The sequence below is a fragment of the Diabrotica undecimpunctata genome, chromosome 9 (assembly GCF_040954645.1).
Source record: "Diabrotica undecimpunctata isolate CICGRU chromosome 9, icDiaUnde3, whole genome shotgun sequence".
Lineage (NCBI taxonomy): Eukaryota > Metazoa > Arthropoda > Insecta > Coleoptera > Chrysomelidae > Diabrotica > Diabrotica undecimpunctata.
In genome coordinates this window covers 9,436,790-9,457,347 of record NC_092811.1, presented here as the reverse complement: position 1 = coordinate 9,457,347, position 20,558 = coordinate 9,436,790, and the positions used below count along the sequence as shown (strand labels likewise).

General features: G+C 34.9%; 1 protein-coding gene across 4 annotated transcripts in view; it reads right to left on the bottom strand.

Moving 5' to 3' along the window:
• The window catches only part of LOC140449495 (uncharacterized), a 267,953-nt gene that overhangs the window by 229,357 nt on the left and 18,038 nt on the right, over positions 1–20,558 (bottom strand). For 2 of the 4 annotated variants that reach the window (XM_072542680.1, XM_072542684.1), the window contains exon 1: positions 10,886–11,197. The exons of the other annotated variants lie outside the window; for them this stretch is intronic. The gene's annotated coding sequence lies outside the window, so the exon portion shown is untranslated. Of the gene's footprint in view, positions 1–10,885; positions 11,198–20,558 lie in introns of those variants that run through there. 4 annotated transcript variants of the gene reach the window in all.

Sequence of the window (20,558 nt, the reverse complement as noted above, 5' to 3'; positions counted from 1 at the left end):
CGCAATTGAATTAATCCTACGCTATTTAAAAATACATTGTTGTTTAATAACAGATCCCACTGCAATTATGTAATTAGTTACACAAGCAGTTTTGTATAACATGTTATAATAGGTCGAGTGGTGTTATTAACAACTTTACTTCTTTCAGGGTGTGTCCTTGAATCAACTATTATAAATTTAGAAAACTATCTTCTTCACATTGTGCTGCCGTTTGATTGCATAAACTTTGTAAATAAATTACAGTAAAACCTCGATATAACGGACCTCTATTTAACGGGCTTCGGATATAACGGCCAAAAAATCCGGTCAAATGTAAAAAAAATAAAAACATACAGTCCCAAACCACTGTATTTTACAAAGAATTTCAATAAAATTTATCATAAGAGGACACATTTCTAATAGTAATATGTATATATTTTTTTGCTGAAACATAAACGCTTGTTTATTCGTTGTGAATGAACATATTTAGTAAACGTCAGTAAATAAGTTAAAATTTTCGCAATCTCACCCTTTAAATAGGGACAAACGGAAAAGAATCAATGTAACGATCAATCAAAAACTAGAGACTAGAGAATATACAAAAGTTGGAGTCTGGAGCGTCTGTGTCTCATATATGTGATCAATATGATATAAAAAAGCAAACTTTCGGAAATAAAAAAACAAAAGCAAAATCAATAAATTTGCATTAATGTGTGATATAGGAGAGCACAGCAATCTTAAAAAACGAATGAAATTGGCTCGTGAAACTTTACTGGAAGAAGAAATCTTAAAATGGTATGGCCAACAACGTTCTAGTGGGATCCCGGTTCGAACAGTCGAATTGAAATTTGCTGCAATTAAATTAGCAAATCATATGGACATACCATTCAGAGCAAGTGATGGATGGTTCTGGCGCTTTCGCAAAAGGCACGGAATCATGAATAAAAGAATTTACGGCGAAGCTTTAATTGCACCAGAAGAAGAAAGAGAACCTTTTAGGCAAAAATTAGTAGCACATATAAGCAAGTAACGAAATGCTATTAGAATCTTAGATTGGCAATGTTGACGAAACTGGTTTGTTATGGCGTACTTTGCCTGAAAGCGCACAAGCCTCCAAATATGAAAAATCGAATTCTGAAAGAAAAATCAGAAAGGACAGGATCTCGGCACTGCTTTGTGCTAACGCTGATGGATCGCATAGATTGACTCCTGTAGTGGTTGGCAAATCTCGTAAACCTAGAGTTTTAAAAGACATAATGCATCATATGTTCGTTTTATACTATAGCTCTAAAAAGGCATGGTTCACCTCAGATATTTTCAAAAATTGGTTTTTCAAAGAAATTGTACCTAAAGTGAGAAAATTTCAAGAGAAGAAATTGGGAATACCGCCAGAAGAGGTGAAATGTTTATTGGTTTTAGACAACGCTCCTGGTCACCTGTCTGAAAATATTCTACGTTCAGAAAATGGAAACTTTAGGTGTGTGTTTTGTAAAAAATACAACATCGCTTATTCAACCCATGGATCAGGGAATAATTTTGGCAGCCAAACGAATATATCGCAGAAAGTTTTTAGACGAAGTAATGGTTGTATTGTACGATGGAGATAATGCAGAAGATACAAGAGCGCAACGTACCTTGCAAAACTTAAGGTCTCACAATTTATAATCAAGCAATTTTTAGTTTTGCTGTAGCATGGGAGGAGGTGAAAGAGCAAACATTTAAAAATGGTTGGAAGAATTGGTTTGATGGCCAAGATGCAGACATAGATTTAGATGGTTGAAAGTTACTGATTCCTGTAGGACAATACATAATAATGCCGGAGAACATATAGCTGAGGAAGATGTTTTACAATGGCTAGAAGTAGATTAAGGTGACCCTGGGTATAACATCATGACTGAAAGTGAAATAGCAGATGAAGTTATGAACCTAAAAAATGAGGACGGAACTAAAGATAGCAAACAAGACGACAAAACAAGACTGTTAAAAATGAAGTTATCAGAGGTAAGATCGTATCTCGACGATCTAATAACATTTATTGATTATTCATCAAATAGTTAAACTGTATTTAGGGAGTTGATCATAGAAAATCAGCAAACATGGAAAGTGCAAACGAAACTTGTTCAAAACGGGATTACCGACAGCAAGCGTGTCGATATCCACAGCAACGTCACTTCACGACGAATGTCCGAAGACAATTACTTAAATAGAATTTTGTTTGTATTTTGTATTTTTTATATATATCTAATTACAGTGTACATATATATTTTCAAAAAAAGTATTTTGATTTATTTTAACCATATTTTTATATAACGGACTTTCGGCTTTAACGGACACCCCCTCCCCCCAAGTAGTCCGTTATATCGAGGTTTTACTGTATTTCGTCTTAAGATAGAAGCGACACTGCTGAGTTTTGGTTTTACCAATAAATATGTTCATTCGATCACCATTTCCAATCGTTACCTTATTCTTCCTTTTACTGTTTTTTATTATTACCTGTATACAAGTGGGGTTTATCCCCCACAGTATAGTAGTTGTAAAATTTGATGTCACTTTTGGACGATGTTGTGGAATTGTGATAGTAAATAATGTAGGGAATTATCAAATATGAGATTAATTCAGCTATGACAGAGATGTTAAATAAATTATCCCATCCCAAACCGTATTAGCTGTCTTCATCATTCTGTTTCAAATTTAAATTATGCCTAGAGAGAGTTCGATGGTTCGCTACCACAATTATTTTTGGGTCTCTGACTCTATGGATTTATAAAATTAAATATGCGACACTTCTTCTTCAGGTGGAGCCTGCTTCTGCAAATGTTGTCGATAACTTCGCATACTTTTTCGTTTTTTAAGCCTTTCTCATTAGTGAGTGAAAGACTAATCTATTTTATTCTTTGTTGTTTCTTAGTCACGTCATCTGTTGTCTATCAGGGCCTCGTCTGAAATCAATATTTCCTTCCATTATCAGTTGTAGAAAGTTATACCCATCGTGCCCAAGAACATGTCTTAGTTAAGCTGTTTTTCGCTTTTTTACTATTGAGCAGATCCTTTTTCTAATCACATAAGATGGGTTGAAATATTTTTTCTTCGATTCGAAAAACTGCTGCCAAATTAATAAATACCAGAGGTAAAAATTCAAAATAATAAATTTTTATTTTGACTTATTAAAACAAGAGATTTACTACTACACTATGTTACAAAAACAGTGCTAAACGCAGAACCAAATAGGTACGTTTTCTTTATGTGAAAAAATGAGAAAGTAATTTTTAAAAGTGATTTTGAGCGTATTCTGAACAGCTATCGGTGAGTGAATGAAATGATCAATGTATATGTCTTTCTAATGAATAGGTAACCTTTTACAAAAAGGGTCTGTGTTTAGATTACTATGCCTACTGTGCTTTTGGTGCAACGGCGCTTATTGTGCATTGTTTCAAACAAATCTATATCGTTCGATAGCGGAATACTTTTGTCAGCGAAATTTTGACAAATTAAGGGCGGAATTGAAATCAGCAACAAAGTATGTTGATATTTCAACAAATATTCCTAAAAATTCTCGCAACAGGCATCAACATAATCAAACCCAAATATTAGTGGGCAATAAATCATTAGATAGAGTTGACAAGTTCAAATACCTTGGTTGCACTATAAATAAAAAGCTGGATATTGACATAGAAATAGAAATTAGAAAAGCCATGGCAAGATGGGCAATGATTAAATTTCAAATATACTTATGTCGGAGGAAGATTCTGCTATCCTTACGATTCCGCTTGGTGTAGTGTTATATATGGCTCATAATACATGCCCATTTGACTTGTTTATTTTGATCCATGATCCATGTTTATTTTGTTTTCTGATATGACCATGGAATCAGCCTGTCACAGCATTCCAGTCTTCAGATTGTACTAATTTTCAATGTCCATGCTTCCATGCCATACAGATAACATTTTAGCATGTATCTGGGCGTAAGTTTAAGATCATTTGCAACAAAGAATAGTTTTATTATAGAGATATATTATACCATGCACCTTTTTGAAATCTTGATACTAAGGGAAAACAGACGAAAACTGAAGAAAAATCCGGAATACAAAAGAAAATGGTACAGCAGCAAATAGACAAACTGGAGAAAAAGAATGACACGCTTAATGTCTATAAAAAGGTGCAAGAAATGGCTGGATCAAATAGATCAACTGCAAGTAGTCTACTTACTTGACAAACAGGATAATATTATAGTCAATGAACAAGACAAACTGGAGAGGTGGAGGGAAACATTGCGGAACTGTGTGGTGATAAAAGAACAGAAATTAAAATGTAAAATATAATGACTGGCAAAACATAAAATTCGATGAAATGAAAGCAGTTATAAAACTATCAAAGAATAGGGAAGCAACCGGGCTAGATGAAATTCCCAGCGAAATAATCAAACTACTCGACGATAAAGGTAAATATTCTCTTCTAAACATTTTCAAAAATGTATACTAAACAGGACAAATCCCAACAGAGTGGCTACTGGTAACATTTATAATGATATTGAAAAAAGTCAACTCTAAACAATGTAGCGATCATCACATCATCAGTCTTATGAGCCATATACTAACTATTTACTGCGAAAATTTAGAATAAAATAGAAGTACAACTAACCGAAACACAGTTTGGTTTGAGAAACAACCTGGGATCCAGAGAAGCATTAATCAGTTTGCAGGTCATGGTTAAAAGATGCAGAGATATTCAACAAACAGTATCATCATCATCATCCAGTCTTCTATGTCTAAAGTTGAATATAGGCCTCCCTTAATTTCTTCCAACTCTTTCCCTGAGAATCAGTTCAAGTAGCGAGCGTTCCATTCGTCTTTGGGCTAATCTGAGTTTGGTTGCTGTAGCCTTTGTTAAAGAAAGTGTTTCAGCGCAATAAGTCATAACTGGAAGCACACATTGGTCGAACGTCTTCGTTTTCAAATAATTTGACAAGTTGCTCTTGAAGATGTCTGATAGACCTCCAAGTGATGCTTCTTTGCAGTTCAGCAGTTTGGTTGTCTCTAGCAATTTGGATTTCATTACCTAAGTATTTATATTTATGAACTAATCCTATTTCTGAGAGTGTTATTTTGAGTACTGCTTGTTCATAGTTGATTTCAATTACTGTTTTTGCAGTATCAATAGTAAATATAGTTAATATAATAAAAATAAACTTAACACAGTACTCATGATTATATTTTCGATACACATATGCAGTTGATTGTACTGTGACGACACAGAAACCGCATTAATGACGTACAAGAAAAAGATTGCCCTAAACTTTGCCTTCCAATATAATTCGGAGTAGTTCATATTTTTCTCCTCTCAACACATCGCATGAGTATTGTATTTTCCTCTCTTTTTGCTCATGCTTAATAATTCTTTGACAGTATACAATAGATATAAAAAATTTCCAGAATCCTTATTCAAAAGTCAATAGTTTCCGCTATAGTTATAGTGTAAAATATTACGCAAATCCTATATACATCCCTATAATATCAGAGATTACAGCGGTCAATGTTGTGTGAAGTAATATGATTAACATATCTAGAAAGGATGGTCAGGTGAGATAGGCAATACCGTCGGTTAAAAACCAACAATTTAGTGAAAAACTGATACGTGTACGATTTGGGGTCACCTAAAAAACCACATTGGGTTATTTTTGTTACCTCTGAATATAATGCTACGTAAAAAGTCCTGCTTTTGGAATTAGGTTAATAAATATGTAGATACCATACAAAACTTTGGCATGTAGTAAAATGTTTAACAAATCTGGAGAAATTTATGTTCATCTATCTTCAATGGAGATAAACTAGAGCCCATTGCTAGACCAAAATTTTGTTTATAGAATTCATTATTTAAGTAGTTGAAAATAGGTATCATCAGTATATAATGTCATTAAGTTCATTATGCCTGTTTCATTAGTCTTGTTCTAGTTGCCAATGTATCATCACTCTCTAATTTTGTCTTGATTATATTCAAAGTCTTATCTAATCTTACATTTGTAAATAAACTATTTATGTCAAAACTTACTAAAATATTATTTGAATTAAATTTAATATTCGATAATTTATTTAAAAAATGTGTATTTCTTATAAAAGTTCTAGAATCTCTAGATCTCCTGGCAAGAACACATCACGAATATAAGATATGCCTCCTACCAACAATTTAAATGCACCTTCTCAGGACCAAGCGACAAAAGGACTCGGATCAAGCATCCGAATCTGCCATTTAAATATAGAAGGTATTAGTAGAAATGAATATGAGTACCTTTAAAAGGTACTCATTAAAAATAATATCGACGTGGTCGCAATTCAGGAAACCCATGTAGAAAACGAAGAACAAATTCCCGCTAGAGGAAGAATTCATGGCTATGATTTATTGGGTGCAACTTACTATCCAGCTTATGGAGTGGCAACCTATGTTCGAAACAAAATAGAAAATGCACACGTATGTTGTAAATTGTAAATTGGCGAAATTACTGTTAGCAATATTTATAAACCCCCGGCAGTCCTGTGGCCTCCGCATGTTTATTTTGGAGACTTCAGTCATCATAAAATCTGGGAGTATAGGCACAGTGATCAAAATGGCGCGGCTCTGCTAAACTGGAGCGAAGAAACTGACACAAAAATGGATGGAAACTGTGGAAAAATTAGACTTTAGTAAATCCAGCAGAAAAGCATGGTCTTTACTTAGAAAACTTGGTAGTAGCAGACTCCCAACTAGAGAAAGTACCAATAGCTCCCAACAGAGTGGCCTCCCACATTGTAGCAACCTCAAGAGCACCTAGAGATCGTGACCACACCACCAAAGTAAAACATCTGAATACTCTGAAGAGTTTACTCCAGAAGAAATTATTTCTTCTTATTAAAGGCACCCGTCTCCGATAAAATCCATCCAGAATTTTTACTCCACTGTGGCAAATATGCTAGGAAATGGCTGGCTGATTTCTATACAGATATGTTAAAATCAGGAGAAATCCCCCATTCACTAAAAAAGGCCTCTATTATAGCCGTATTAAAACCAGGAAAGGTAAATGATCAGTCCCAAAACTATCCACCGATTGCACTGCTGAGCTGTTTCTATAAACTGTTGGAGTTTAATCATTATCACAGTTGTATTCCCCTTGTCTGCTGGTAGGATAAATACGGAGATAAAGTAATTTTATTAGACTTCTCCAATTCAATTTTACATAATACTCTATATCCTTCTTTTTCGTGGGTTGGTAAATCAATATTTCCATCTAATGTTACCACAGCCAGTTGGTTTAATAGAGATTTCCCACTATGATAATATCATGTTTGTTGAGTCATTTTTGTTTCAAACATTCCCTGAGAATGTTATGTTTAACTTTGTCAAAAGCTTTTTCATAATCTATAAATGCGACGAAAAGATTTTTGTTGGTCTCGACATTTTTGAGCAAGAGTTGTGAAACTATACAGAGCTTCTACTGTTCCGAATATTGACTCATTTTCTATACATTAAATGTTTTTTTTTAATGGCAAGCTACAAACTAATAGAAGGATCGACATGGCAGGACCGAATTTCAAATGCAACCATCCAAGAAAAGGTCCAGTACATACCACTGAGAAAAGTTTGCAAAAATATAAGATGTTTCTTACATCAGGCCACAATAACACTCCTTAAGACCAGATACACCAGCAGACTAGAAATAACACCAAAACATTCTCTACAGGAATACACCGAGACAAAATTCAATGTAGAATCACTGTGGAACGAATTTACAAGAGAAATGTACCAAAGGAGACTAGCACAGAAGATACAAAATAGACTGAGCTGAAACAAATAGACGACATCGAAGATATAAACGCAAGCTAGGAGAAAACTAAAAACAACATTGAAGAAGCAACAGCAGAAGCTCTAGGAAAACGCAAAGTCATACTGAAAAAAGAAACAACAACAATACACCATGGTTTTACTTCTACGGTACACAAAAACAAATATGGAGATTCATAAGAAACCAATGGACAGAAATGGGAGAATTGAAGGAATACAATAACATACCAGCAAACGAATGGGAAAGATACCTGACGGAACTGTTTAAAGAAAAGGAAAATAATAATCAACACAATAACGTACCTGAATTAAGACACGAAACAGAAATTAGTTTTCAGGAAGCCAAAAACTCACTCAAAAATAGAAAGTCACCAGCACTAGGCTTGATAACCAACGAGCTTCTAAACACGGAGAAGAATGTATAACCTTAGAGATGACAAAACTTATACAAAAACTATTATTACACTGCAAGATACCAGACACATAGAGAAATAGCATAATGATACCAATGTTCAAAAAAGGAGATAAAGAAGACCCCAACAATTATAGAGGTATAAATCTACTGAACGCCGTAATTAGGCTTACCACAAAAGTCCTAACCAACAAAATCAATAAACCAACAACTTGATCAGAAAAACAACAAGGATTCAGATCCGGAACATCCTGCGTAGACGCCGTATTTGTACTAAGACCAGAAAAGGCCATCGAGTACAATAAACCAGCATATCTATGTTCTACTGTATAAAAGAAACATACCAATCAATATTATACAAACCATCTACTTACATAATCGAATACAGGCAAAGATAAATGGAAAACTAACACATTGTATACCAGTGCAAAGCGAAGTCAGACAGGGTGACTCGTTAAGCCTACTTCTAATAATGGACGAAATAATACAAGCAGTACGTAAAGGTCATGGTTACAGAATGGGGAACAAAGAAATCCAAATATTATGTTATGCAGACGACGCCGGATTAACCACCGAGACAGAAGACGAGCTCCAAAGATTAACTCATATCTTCAATACAACAGCCAACAAATACAATATGATAATATTAGTAGAATAAACCAAATGTATGACAACATCTATCCAATACGATGTAAAATCAAAATTGATGGGAAAATAATAAAGCAGGAAGCAATGTTTATATATCTGGGAATAAGACGAATATCAGGGAAAAGTCTGTTGGATAGGGGGAAAAGTCTGTTGGATAGGGAGAGAAGCGAAAACATAAGAAGAGCATGCAATATAGAAGACATAAAAGAATGGGTGACAAACGGAAACAGGAGTGGAACGAACACATTAGTAGAATTGCAGAGGATAGGATAGTACAAATAGCACGAGATAAGGCACCAAATGGACGAAGAAGTATTGGCAGACCAAGAAAAAGATGTTGCGATAATTTAGACAATTTAAGAGCCTAATATTGAAGAAGAAAAAGGCTTTAAAGCCTACATACAAGAAGGAAGGAGAAGACCAGATACATCCTCAACCAGTCTGAGGAAACACAGACTGGTTGACTATCTACTCAGGGTCTACTGACAGGTGGTTACTTGAAGACAGCAAAGCAGGGAAGTAGGTCTGGTTCCAAAAATAGTACATACTTAACAAGACGTCCAGGAATCCAGAAACACAGAAAACCAGGTAACCCGAAAGGGGGCCCCAAAAGTAAGAGGTGCACAAGCTCAACGTTGACAGAAGAAGAAAAGAGCACTGATATATTTTGTAAATATCTGTGCAGAGTATATATTATTATGGCAATAGATGTTTTTATTTTATAGGGAACCAATGTTCACGAATAGATAGACTAAGTTAGGATTGAATGGCTGTTAACCACGGATGGATTCTCCAAACAGGAAGCAAATGAAAATTTACAAAAGATACACTGTAATATATTTTGCGCTTGAATGAGACACACTTAACTAGCCACTGTATAGCTCAAGACTCCCTCAACTGCCAAACAAAAATCCTGCTAAGTCCTCTTTTGCAAGAGAAGTCACAGGAAACAGACAGCGAGAGAGATAATCAACTACATTCAGCTGTGTCTGTTAACCCAGGAATCCAGAAAACCAGGTAACCCGAAAGGGGGTCCCCAAAGTAAGAGGTGCACAAGCTCAACTTTGACAGAAGAAGAAAAGAGCACTGCTTTATTTTTTAAATATCTGTGCAAAGTATATATTATTATGGCAATAAATGTTTTAATTTGACAGGGAACCAATGTTCACGAATAGATAGACTAAGTTAGGATTGAATGGCTGTTAACCACGGATGAATTCTCCAAACAGGAAGCAAATGAAAATTTACAAAAGATACACTGTAATATATTTTGCTCTTGAATGAGACACACTTAACTAGCCACTGTATGGCTCAAGACTCCCTCAACTGCCAAAGAAAAATCCTGCTAAGTCCTCTTTTGCAGGAGAAGTCACAGGAAACAGACAGCGAGAGAGATAATCTACTACATTCAGCTGTGTCTGTTAACCTTGCATGATGAAAACTTACGTAAGCATATGTAAAGTATCGGATCATTTAGGTAGAGCTACAGCAACAACTTTTGCAAATGTTTCCATAGCGAAATCCATCAGCGTTTACAAAATTATATAAGCTGATACACATATTTACATATTTTAAAACAGCAAATTTAAAAATAACATGCGTACGTAGTAAAAATGATTTACTTGTTGACATACATTTCACTTAATTTTAAGTAAATGGCATCTTATCTGTTGTTACACAGATTATTATAAATATATCAAGCAAATATTTAAATTATTGCAAAATACTTTAGGGGGACAACGAGTTCAAAACTCATAATGATTTGATTATAGATGTTTATAAATCAGAATGACTGTTAACTGCATAAACAAGCAAACTAGTTTTGTCACAGTTGACTTATCAGTTTCCTATATGCGTTTGGAACGCCCTGTGAATGTTTTCCGTAGAACAGTTGATAACACAGAGGCTACTGTAGCAAATACGTGGAACTAATCTAATGAATGTACCCATAGAAATGGACCAGTCCAATCATCAGCGCTTGTTTATATTTTTAGAAGCAGGTGGTTGATGGATGGTGTGAATGATCAAGCTTGTTACCTTTTGCGGAATTGTCGAAGTTCTCGAGGTGCTGTTTGTATCCATGTGCCTATAAGAAAAAGATTAACTTCACAAAGCAACAATAAATCGCCGAGATTCCACGGTTGCACTATAACCTCGCCAGCTGATGTCGTTCACCGCCCGCGGTAGTAAACGGCGTGCGCGCCTTCAACGGAATCCACGATCATACTACGCTACGAGGAGGAGGGCTACGGCTACGAGCTACGAGGAGCACCACGGCGACGGCGGCGGTATTGTTTGATTACGATTTTGTCGTTGGCCGCTCGACCGAGCTCCAGCACAGCGCGATACGCTGTCTCGTAATCCGAATGTGCGTTCCTCTTTCACCGCGGTGCCAAATCTCGCGGATTTATCTCATTTCTGTAAAACACAACCTGATTCTACGGGATCTCCCCCGAACTTTCCCTTACATTGACTTATTTTTATAATATGTAATAATGTTTGATTCTTCAATCAGCAAAGTTTCATTACTAAAACTCAATGGCGTTTCTCTGCAAAAAGAACAACTTTATTATTAGTTGTACAATATTAAATTGTTTAATTACATTACCTGCAAAAACAAACTACATTTGAAGCTTTTAACTAATATTAAAATGACGTCTCTTAAGACAGTAATAAAAATTAATAATGACTAGACAAGAGCCACTGTCAAAAGCTCCACTTTAAAAGAAGAAATTATAATCTAAAGTTAACTAGAAAAATAAAACTAAGCATTTTGAACAGTGGTGAAAACTTATCGCAAGACACAAAATAAATAGTTCAAAACAATTCCGAACTCCATATTTTCTCAGTCATTTGGTAATATTCCAACCATTACTCCAATGGAACTTAAACGGATATTATACCCGTCTAAATATGCTACATCTCATAGCCCTTCACTCTCTGGACATACTGTGTTTACAAGAAACTCACTTCCGAAACGGAAATGTTCAAAGAATAAAAAGATATAATGAATTCTTTCAAAACCGAAACGTACAAATTGCAAGTAATGGCGTAGCAACTAACGTCTCAAAGAATCTACAAGCAACATAACCTAAAATAAATACAAACCTAGAAGCAATAGCCGTAATAAATAAAGCACAACTCAATTACACCATCTGCAAAATATACGTTTCTCCTGGCCATTATTTAATTAGGGATGAATTAGAATCTCTAATTAATCAACTCCAAAGGCCTTTCAGTCTTATAGGAGATTTTAATGACCATAATTATTCTTGGGGTTCTCAAAACGGACACAAGAGGACGAACTCTATTGAATGGCGGAAGCAATAATTAAAATAATTTTCGATAGGCAGATGATACTGTTATACTGGCCGATAACATCGAAGATTTACAGATGGTGCTAAATAGAGTAAATACAACTGGCAACCAATTTTGACTGAAGATCAATAGAAAGAAAACTAAATTTATGGTGATCAGTAAAAAGAACATTCAACATATCGACCTGAATATTGAAGCCGAACGTATTGAAAGAGTACACTGATTTAAATATCTGGGATATACAGTAAATGATAAGTGGGACCCAGGCGTAGAGATTAAGATCCGAATTGAAATAGCAAGATCCAAATTCATCAAAATAAGAAAGCTCTTAAGCAACCGCCACCTAAGCGTTAACCTCCGATGGCGCGTCACGAAATGCTACGTACTCTCTAAGCTACTTTACGGAGTTGAAGGGTGGACGTTAACACTGTTAACAGCAGCAACTATAAAGAAGTTAGCGGCTCGAGAAATGTGGCTGTATCTACGCATACTGAGAATACCTTGGACAGACAGAGTGACCAACACAGAGGTATTAAGACGAATGGGTAACGAGGTGGAATTGTTAACAACTGTTAAAAGGAGGAAAGCGTCATACCTGGGCCATGTGTTTCGTAATGATAAGTACAGTCTGCTACAGCTTATCATGGAAGGCATGATTAAAGGTAGAAGAGGTTTGGGCAAAAAAAAGAAATCCTGGCTGAGAAACTTGAGAGAATGGTTTCAAATACCAGATGCTGCGAACATAATACATGCAGCACCAAAGACGGCACATAAAGAAGAAAGAAGATGGCGGAAGCAATACTAGATTCAATAGAGCTATTGGCAATGGTTCCACCATTAATCTTTCATTATGTAGCCCAACTATTATTCATGATCTACAATGGACAGTTCTGGATGACTTACTAGGCAATGATCAGTTTCCTATATAATTGACGAATTCAAGTATAAAAGTAAAAATATTAAACGGAAAAAATATACAACACAAATGGAAAATAAAGAAAGCCGACTGGAACTCTTCCTCAAAAATCATTGAGAATAACAGATACAAAATAAATGTTTTGATGGATGCAAATATAGCCGTAACACCACTTAACGAAATAATAATAAAAGATGCTGAATCTTCAATAGATAGCATATTACATGTAGCATGTAGGGGAAGCATATTAAAAAATTCAAACCCGTACCTTGGCGGAATGACGAATGTGCCGAAATAATATAAAACAGCAAATCTGCTTTAAATAGATGTAGGAGGGAAAAAACCACAGCAAGTATAACTGAATACAAAAAACATAGAGCAAAACCAAGAAAATTATTATTACCAACAAAAGAAAAAAAGAGTCATGGAAGAGGTTCGTTGAAAGCATAAACATAAACACAACACTATCATCAGCATGGAAAAAGGTACAACGTAACAGTTGAGAACAAGTAACACTACCTGTCAATACGTGTTTTAATTTCTTTGGTGTCGTCTACATTTGATGTTATTGATATTCCTAAGTATTAGTAGGTATCCACACTCTTAATTTCAGTATCTTTAATGACCAATGGGACGTTTGTATCCACTGATTTAGTCATGATCATGAATTTAGTTTTCTTCAAATTCATCTTCAGCCTGTATTCATGACAGCATTCGTTAAGATATTGCATTACGTTCTGTAAATCATTGTTGTTATCTGTCATTATTATTACATCATATGCAAAACGTTATTTCAATGATATTCAAAAACCTTAAAAAAGTATTTAAAATTTCTCGATTGATTGATGTACCCTCTATTGAATCAGCAAAACGTTATGACAACCTCGATATAGGCTTTCGCCTTTTTAAGAAATGATTGCCCCCCTTTTTTGTTGCAGGGCATTGAGTACGGGGATTGTTAACATCATGTGTGGAGCTGAAAGTTGTGGTAGAAGCTAGGGTTATTAATATTTGTTAAGTTAATATTTACCATTTACATTTTATTTCCATGCAGCTACTATTTATAAGTTTGTGTTGTTAGGAACGGCTCTTGTATCAGCATTTTGTGCTATCATCATCATGGGACATCAGCAAATGCAGGATATTTTAGTGAGATTATTTTTTCAAGGATATTCCAATACTTATAAGGAAGTTCGTTGCCCGCTATGTTAAGAAGTTTAGTAGGCGGAAATGGAACTTTAGTTTTATGGAGTCTGATGGGTACTTGTCCTCGTCGGTGGCATGTCTTTTTAAAAACTTCTTTTGCTCTGTTGTTTGAGCTTTCTATGGTGGAGAGAACGTATATCTTACTTAGGCTTAGCATTATATCATGGATAGAGGGGTTTTTATCCATGATTCTCCTCAGGATTTTTCTTTCAGTGGCCATGACTTGGATCATGTGTTGAGAGGTGAAAAAATGAATTATTCCAAATCATATTGGAAGGTAAAGTGCAGGGCAAAAGATCAGTTGGAAGACGCCAGAACTTGTGGCTGAAAGAGCTGATGAGATGGTTTAACCACTCATCCACAGAAATCTTTCGGGCAGCAGTTTCCAAAGCTACAATTGCCATTTGAATCGACAACCTCCGAAAGGAGACGGGGCAATAAGAAGAAGGCCATGATTTGACTTAGTTGTCTTTTGTTTAGTAATGTTTCCCAAATTTATCACTAAGTGCTGCTAGGCGTCTGGCTCTGTTTCTAAGCCTGTTGAGAATGTTTCTTGGGTCAGAGTCCCAACTGAGTGTCTTTGAAAATCCATTGAATCTAAGAGCGCTTCTTTAAATATCGCTTTACTGCAGATATTGAAGAGTAGTGGGGACAGCACGCAACCATGGCGGACTCTTCTCTGTATTTTAATATCTCAGGTATAATTTTTATATTACGACTGTGAATATTTTTGCTTTTCAATATATTTACAAACTTTTATGTTAAACCTTTTCAAATGCCTTTCAAAGTTTACAAAATGAACATGTCCTGATTCATGACCATGCACCTTTGGACCAGCACGTTCAAGCCGAACTTCTCTTGTGGCCATACCATTTCTAAAACCAAATTGTATGTCAATAATTTCATATTCAAAAGTTTTAACAATTCTACTGTAAATTATTTTCAAAAATGTTTTAAGTGTGTGATTCATTAAAGCTATTGCACTTGCCTTTTTGGGAATTGATACAAAGATCAATTGCAGCGGTTGTCTGAGGATTATGACAGTCTCATAAATTATATTAAAGAGTTCTATCATTATATCAATAACATCTTCATCAATCAGTTTTAATAATTCGTTGGGCACATCATCTGATCCAGTAGCTTTGCAATCTTTTGTGTTTTTGATGGCATTATGACTTCTTCTCGTAATATTGGTGGTCATATATCCTCTGTGGTTTCTAATGATAGTTCTTCTCTGTCATCATTAAATAGTTCCTCTTCTTCTTCTTTTTGTGTAGATATGACTCTTTTTTTTTGTTTTTTAATGTGCCTCCAGTAAGTTATCGTTCCATCGTTTCCTCTAGCTCTCTTTCATCATCATCATCAGTGGCGTTACTGCTCTTTATGAGCCAAAGCCTTCTTCAGAACAATCCTCCATTCGCCCCTGTCTCTGGCAACTCTTCTCCATGCTCTAATTCCGATAGACTTCAAATCATTTTCTATGTTGTCTTGGTACCTAAGTCTCGGTCTTCCTCTTCTTCGTTGTCCGATCGGCCCTCTTCGGTCAAAAACTTTTCTGACTATGGCACCTTCCTCTCGTCTGATTACATGACCTATCCATCTGAGGCGTGCTACCTTAATGAATTTTACAACGTCAGGTTCTCCAAATCTTCTATACAACTCAAAATTGTAACACCTGCGCCACAAACCTTGTTCTTTTATGCCTCCATATATTCGTCTTAGTATTTTTCACTCAAAACGTTTGAGCAATTCTTGGTCATTCTGTGTTAGTGTCCAAGTTTCTGAACCATATGTTAGCACTGGTCTTATTAGTGTTTTGTATACAGTCAGTTTAATTTTTCTAGGCATTTTTGAGGCCATCTGTCTTCTTAAGCCATAGTAACACTTATTGGCGAGCACTATTCTTCTTTTTATTAGCTACTAGCTCTCTTTACTACTCTATTTATTGTCAAATTAAAGCTATCATGCTTTTTATCCAGATCTTTTATTTCTTGCATCTTGCATCGAATTTTCTTTCTCTTTTCCTAAATTTCTTTGTATTTCAGATCTTTTGCTTAATGTTTTCTTCATTCTTCCATAAGTTCAAGAATTTCGACTGATATCCAAGGTTTTTTTTTCTTCGAGTGGTTCGAGGGTTTCTTTTCCAACGGTTTTCTTTTTCCAACTGACACAAGGGCATTTTCAATAGTTAGAGTTTCTGCAGTATCTACCTTGACTTTAGCTTACTGACTACCATATATTGTGTTTTTTTTATTAAGGTGCAGCCTCAATTATTAAACTCTATTATTGTTTACTGCATTATTGTCTGCGTCTTCGGTATATACGTTTTTCTGAGATAGATCAAAAGCAGATGCAATTCTTGACGAAATGCTGGACTAGATCATAAATACTGAATACATGATCTTTATATTTATATTAGTTTTTATTAATGGATTATACTTGACAATGGAACTTAACGTTCATTAAAAATTACGGAAACTCGTCAAATATTTTACATTTGAATAAAATGTTTTATTATCAAATTTATTATCAAATTTCCATAAAACATTGTAAAAAAACTGTAAAGCATTTTTATATATAAGAAAAATATATTTAAAATATGAAAAGAGTGAAAGAGAAGTTCACATAATATAAAAAAAGTATTTATTTTATATAATATGTATGTAATCTGACAGTACATTTCAACGAGTATCAACAAGTCTACAAAAGTTCCAGCGTTGTCAAGTTCTAGGGAAAAAAATCTTAGTGAAACTTCCTGTAATAATTATTATAATTGATTTTTATAAAGTTTGTTTCGATCTACTCTATAAATTACTAATTATTTAACCATTTCTGGATAAATTTTGTATAATTTAAAATAATACACTCAGATGCAAAAAAACGTAATCGAGAAAACTTTGGTCAAATTCAAAGTATTTCAGTTTTTTTATTTTTAGCCCTATTTTGATGATTTTTTCAGCACACTGTGTAAAAATTTATAAATTTTAATTTAGTATGGTAAGTTTTTAATAAAATTTTGTATTTGACGTAATATACGAGGTTAAACGAAAGGTGGTTTTTTATCCTAACTTTGAAACATCCTGTGGAATAATTCCGTTAGCGGATTTTCGTAAAACCTTGTTTTTCGGTTGCAACCATGTCTTCTAAGTATTATGTTCTTCTTTCATGTGAAAATATGGATTGGTTTATTTTTAAGAGCGAAATGACTTTGCCACCCACAATTTACGACTTTTCCTATTATTACAATAATTATCTTTTGTATTAATTTGTAATTGGTGACTGATATCAAAGGAATGTCATATCGACATCCCAGAAGCACTGTATTTAAATAATGATTAAAAGCAACGACATGACTTGGTTTTAATGAAAAATGATAACAATATCAAAATATAAAAAAAACAACTTAAATGTAACTTAACCTAAGTACGCAAATAACAAAGAAAAACTACTAAAAAATAACTTAATACTTTGTATTGCCTCCCCTAGCCTCTATAACTGCCTGTACACGTCGGTTCATGCTGTCTATGAGGCTGCGAATATCATTTTGCTGGATGTTTTGCCTCTTTTAGAGCCAAGCACAGTTCGTAAATTGAGCCTGTGCGACTTTGCGACCTCTAATATTTTCGACCAACAAGCCCTCAATAAATACCAATTCAGTGTGCGCCCCTCGAAATATTCCTGCCCATACCATCACCGAACCCCCTCCATGGCTAACGCGGGGACTGAAAGCGCACTCCGCAAATCTCTCTCCAGTTCGACGCCATACTCGTTCTCTCCCATCTGATGAGTGAAGACAGTATCTCGACTCATCCGTAAAAGGAACATTACTCCATTGTCCTAAATTCAAATGTAAATGTTCCCTGGAAAATTGTAGTCTAGCCACTTTGTGCCGTGGAAATACTTTGGGCCCAGTTGCTGGTCTGCAACTTTGCAAACCAAATTCATGTAATCTTCGACGAACTGTAAATACACTTACATTATTGCCTTGAACCTCTTGAAACTGATTTCTTGTTTGCACCGCTGTTAAATGACGATCTCGCAAACCGAAGACTCGTATAAAACGATCATCTAAAGCGGTAGTTTTGCGCTGACACTTCCCGCTTTACTGTTCGTATAAAACGTTCCACTACCCTTTGGATGGTAGAGCGATGAGTGTGTAGTACTCTAGCCACATATTCATAATTTCGCCCATCTTCAACCAGAGCAACGCCTTTCGCACAATCTTCGACACTAAGAACCATGATTAATCATAGGTAAACAAAATGTAAGTGTCAATATGACATAATGATAATAGTCACCAAAGCTACCTCGTCGTATTACCAAATAACTCCAAAATAATCATAATTAAAAAAGTCCTAAATTGTGGGTGGCAAATTCATTTGGCTCTAAAAAATGAACCAAGGCATATTTTGACATGAAACAAAAATCACAATGCTTAGGAGACATGTTTGCAATCGAAAAATAGGGTTTTAAGAAAATTAGCAAACGGAATTTTTCCACAGGATGTTTCAAAGTTAGGATAATAAAACCACGTTTTAATTAACCCCGTACAATAAGTCAAATATAAAATTTTATCAAAAAACTGACTATACCAAATTAAAATTTATAAATTTATACACAGTGTGCTAAAAAAATTATCAAAATAGGGCTAAAAATAAGAAAGATAAAATACTTTGAATTTGACCAAAATTTTCTCCGTTGCGTTTTTTTGTATTTGAACAATGAAATATCAAAATAGGAACAATGCTGGGGAAAAATAAGCAATAAGCCGAGATAAGAAAAGAAGAACAAAAAATTTGTTCGAAGGACGTAAAAAATCACTAGGTCACTGCTGTGAAGCCTGTTTGGAAACGAATTTTTAAACACATGGTTTGTGTTCCAAGCACAAGAGTTGGGATTTAGGATTCCATTCCTTAAATATTAAGATCAGTTGGTTTATAGCGCAAACCTATACGTGACAGTTGACGTCTCTCATCTTCGAATCTTGACATGCATTCCAAATAGATATTCTCACATTTCGAGACCACTTCGAATCTCAAATTAAGTTTTTTCTTCTCAAATTTCTTTTTCACATTGGGACAGTGTTCGCAACCGTGGAGAGTGGGATTATTGTGCTCTTCTTCTTCTCATTGCGCCGTCTCCTTTCGAAGGTTGGCGATCCAAATGGCAATTGTAGTTTTGGAAACTGCTGCGCGAAAGATCTCTGCTGATGAGCGGTCGAACCATCTCCTCAGGTCTTTCAGCCACGAGTTCTGGTGTCTTCCTACTGATCTTTTGCCCTGTACTTTTCCTTCCAGTATAACTTGAAGTAATTCATATCTTTCGTCTCTCAACACATGACCCAAGTATTGCATTTTCCTCTCTTTGATTATTCTTAGTAATTCTTTTTGTTTACACATGCGACGAAGTACCTCAACATTAGTAACTCTTTGTACCCATGGAATCCTCAACATTTGTCTGTATATATACATCTCAAAGGCATCTATTCTTTTTATTATTGTGTTAGGGTCATAAAATTATAGTAAATTTGGAAAAATTATAGTAGATGAGAAAAAATAATCGTCAAATTTAATTTTATCGCATTAAATAACACAGGCCAACAAAAAAAAAAAGATTTATAGAACTTTTCTTACAAATTTATGTAAATCCTATGTATTTTTGGCCTTAAAAAAGAATCTGAAATTAGATTTTACGTTTCACTCGTAATACTTTTTACCTAATTCTGATCTTGTGATAGTATAGGTCTGTACAATCATTTCAGGAGTCAATGCTTTTGTATTTTCTTTCTCTATCTTCTGTTAGCTACTTCTCACCCAGATTTTCAAGGAAAAAGTCAAAATGGATACGCAGAAAGTGGATTTTAAAGCTCATTAGACATGCCAAATCTTTAAACTTATCTAATAAATTAGCTGCTATAAACTCGTAGTTAGGGTCTTTCGCATTACCTAAAAACGTGGTTACAACTTTTTTGAATGCAATCCAAGCTTCTTTCTCTTTCGTAGTCATCTTGGTTTCAAAGATAGAGTCGAACATCATTTTACGAATATCTGGTCCAACAAAAACTCCTTCTTTCAATTTGGCTTCTGATAGATGGGGAAACTTTCCACTCAAGTACTTAAAACATTCTCCATTTTTAGGCAGGGCCTTGACAAACTGTTTTATTAAGCTTAACTTGATATGTAGAGATGGAAGGAGGATCTTTTTTTGGATCCACCAAAGTTTTGTAAAAGATGTTTTTCTCGCGAGGTGTTAAAACATTTCTTATGGGTC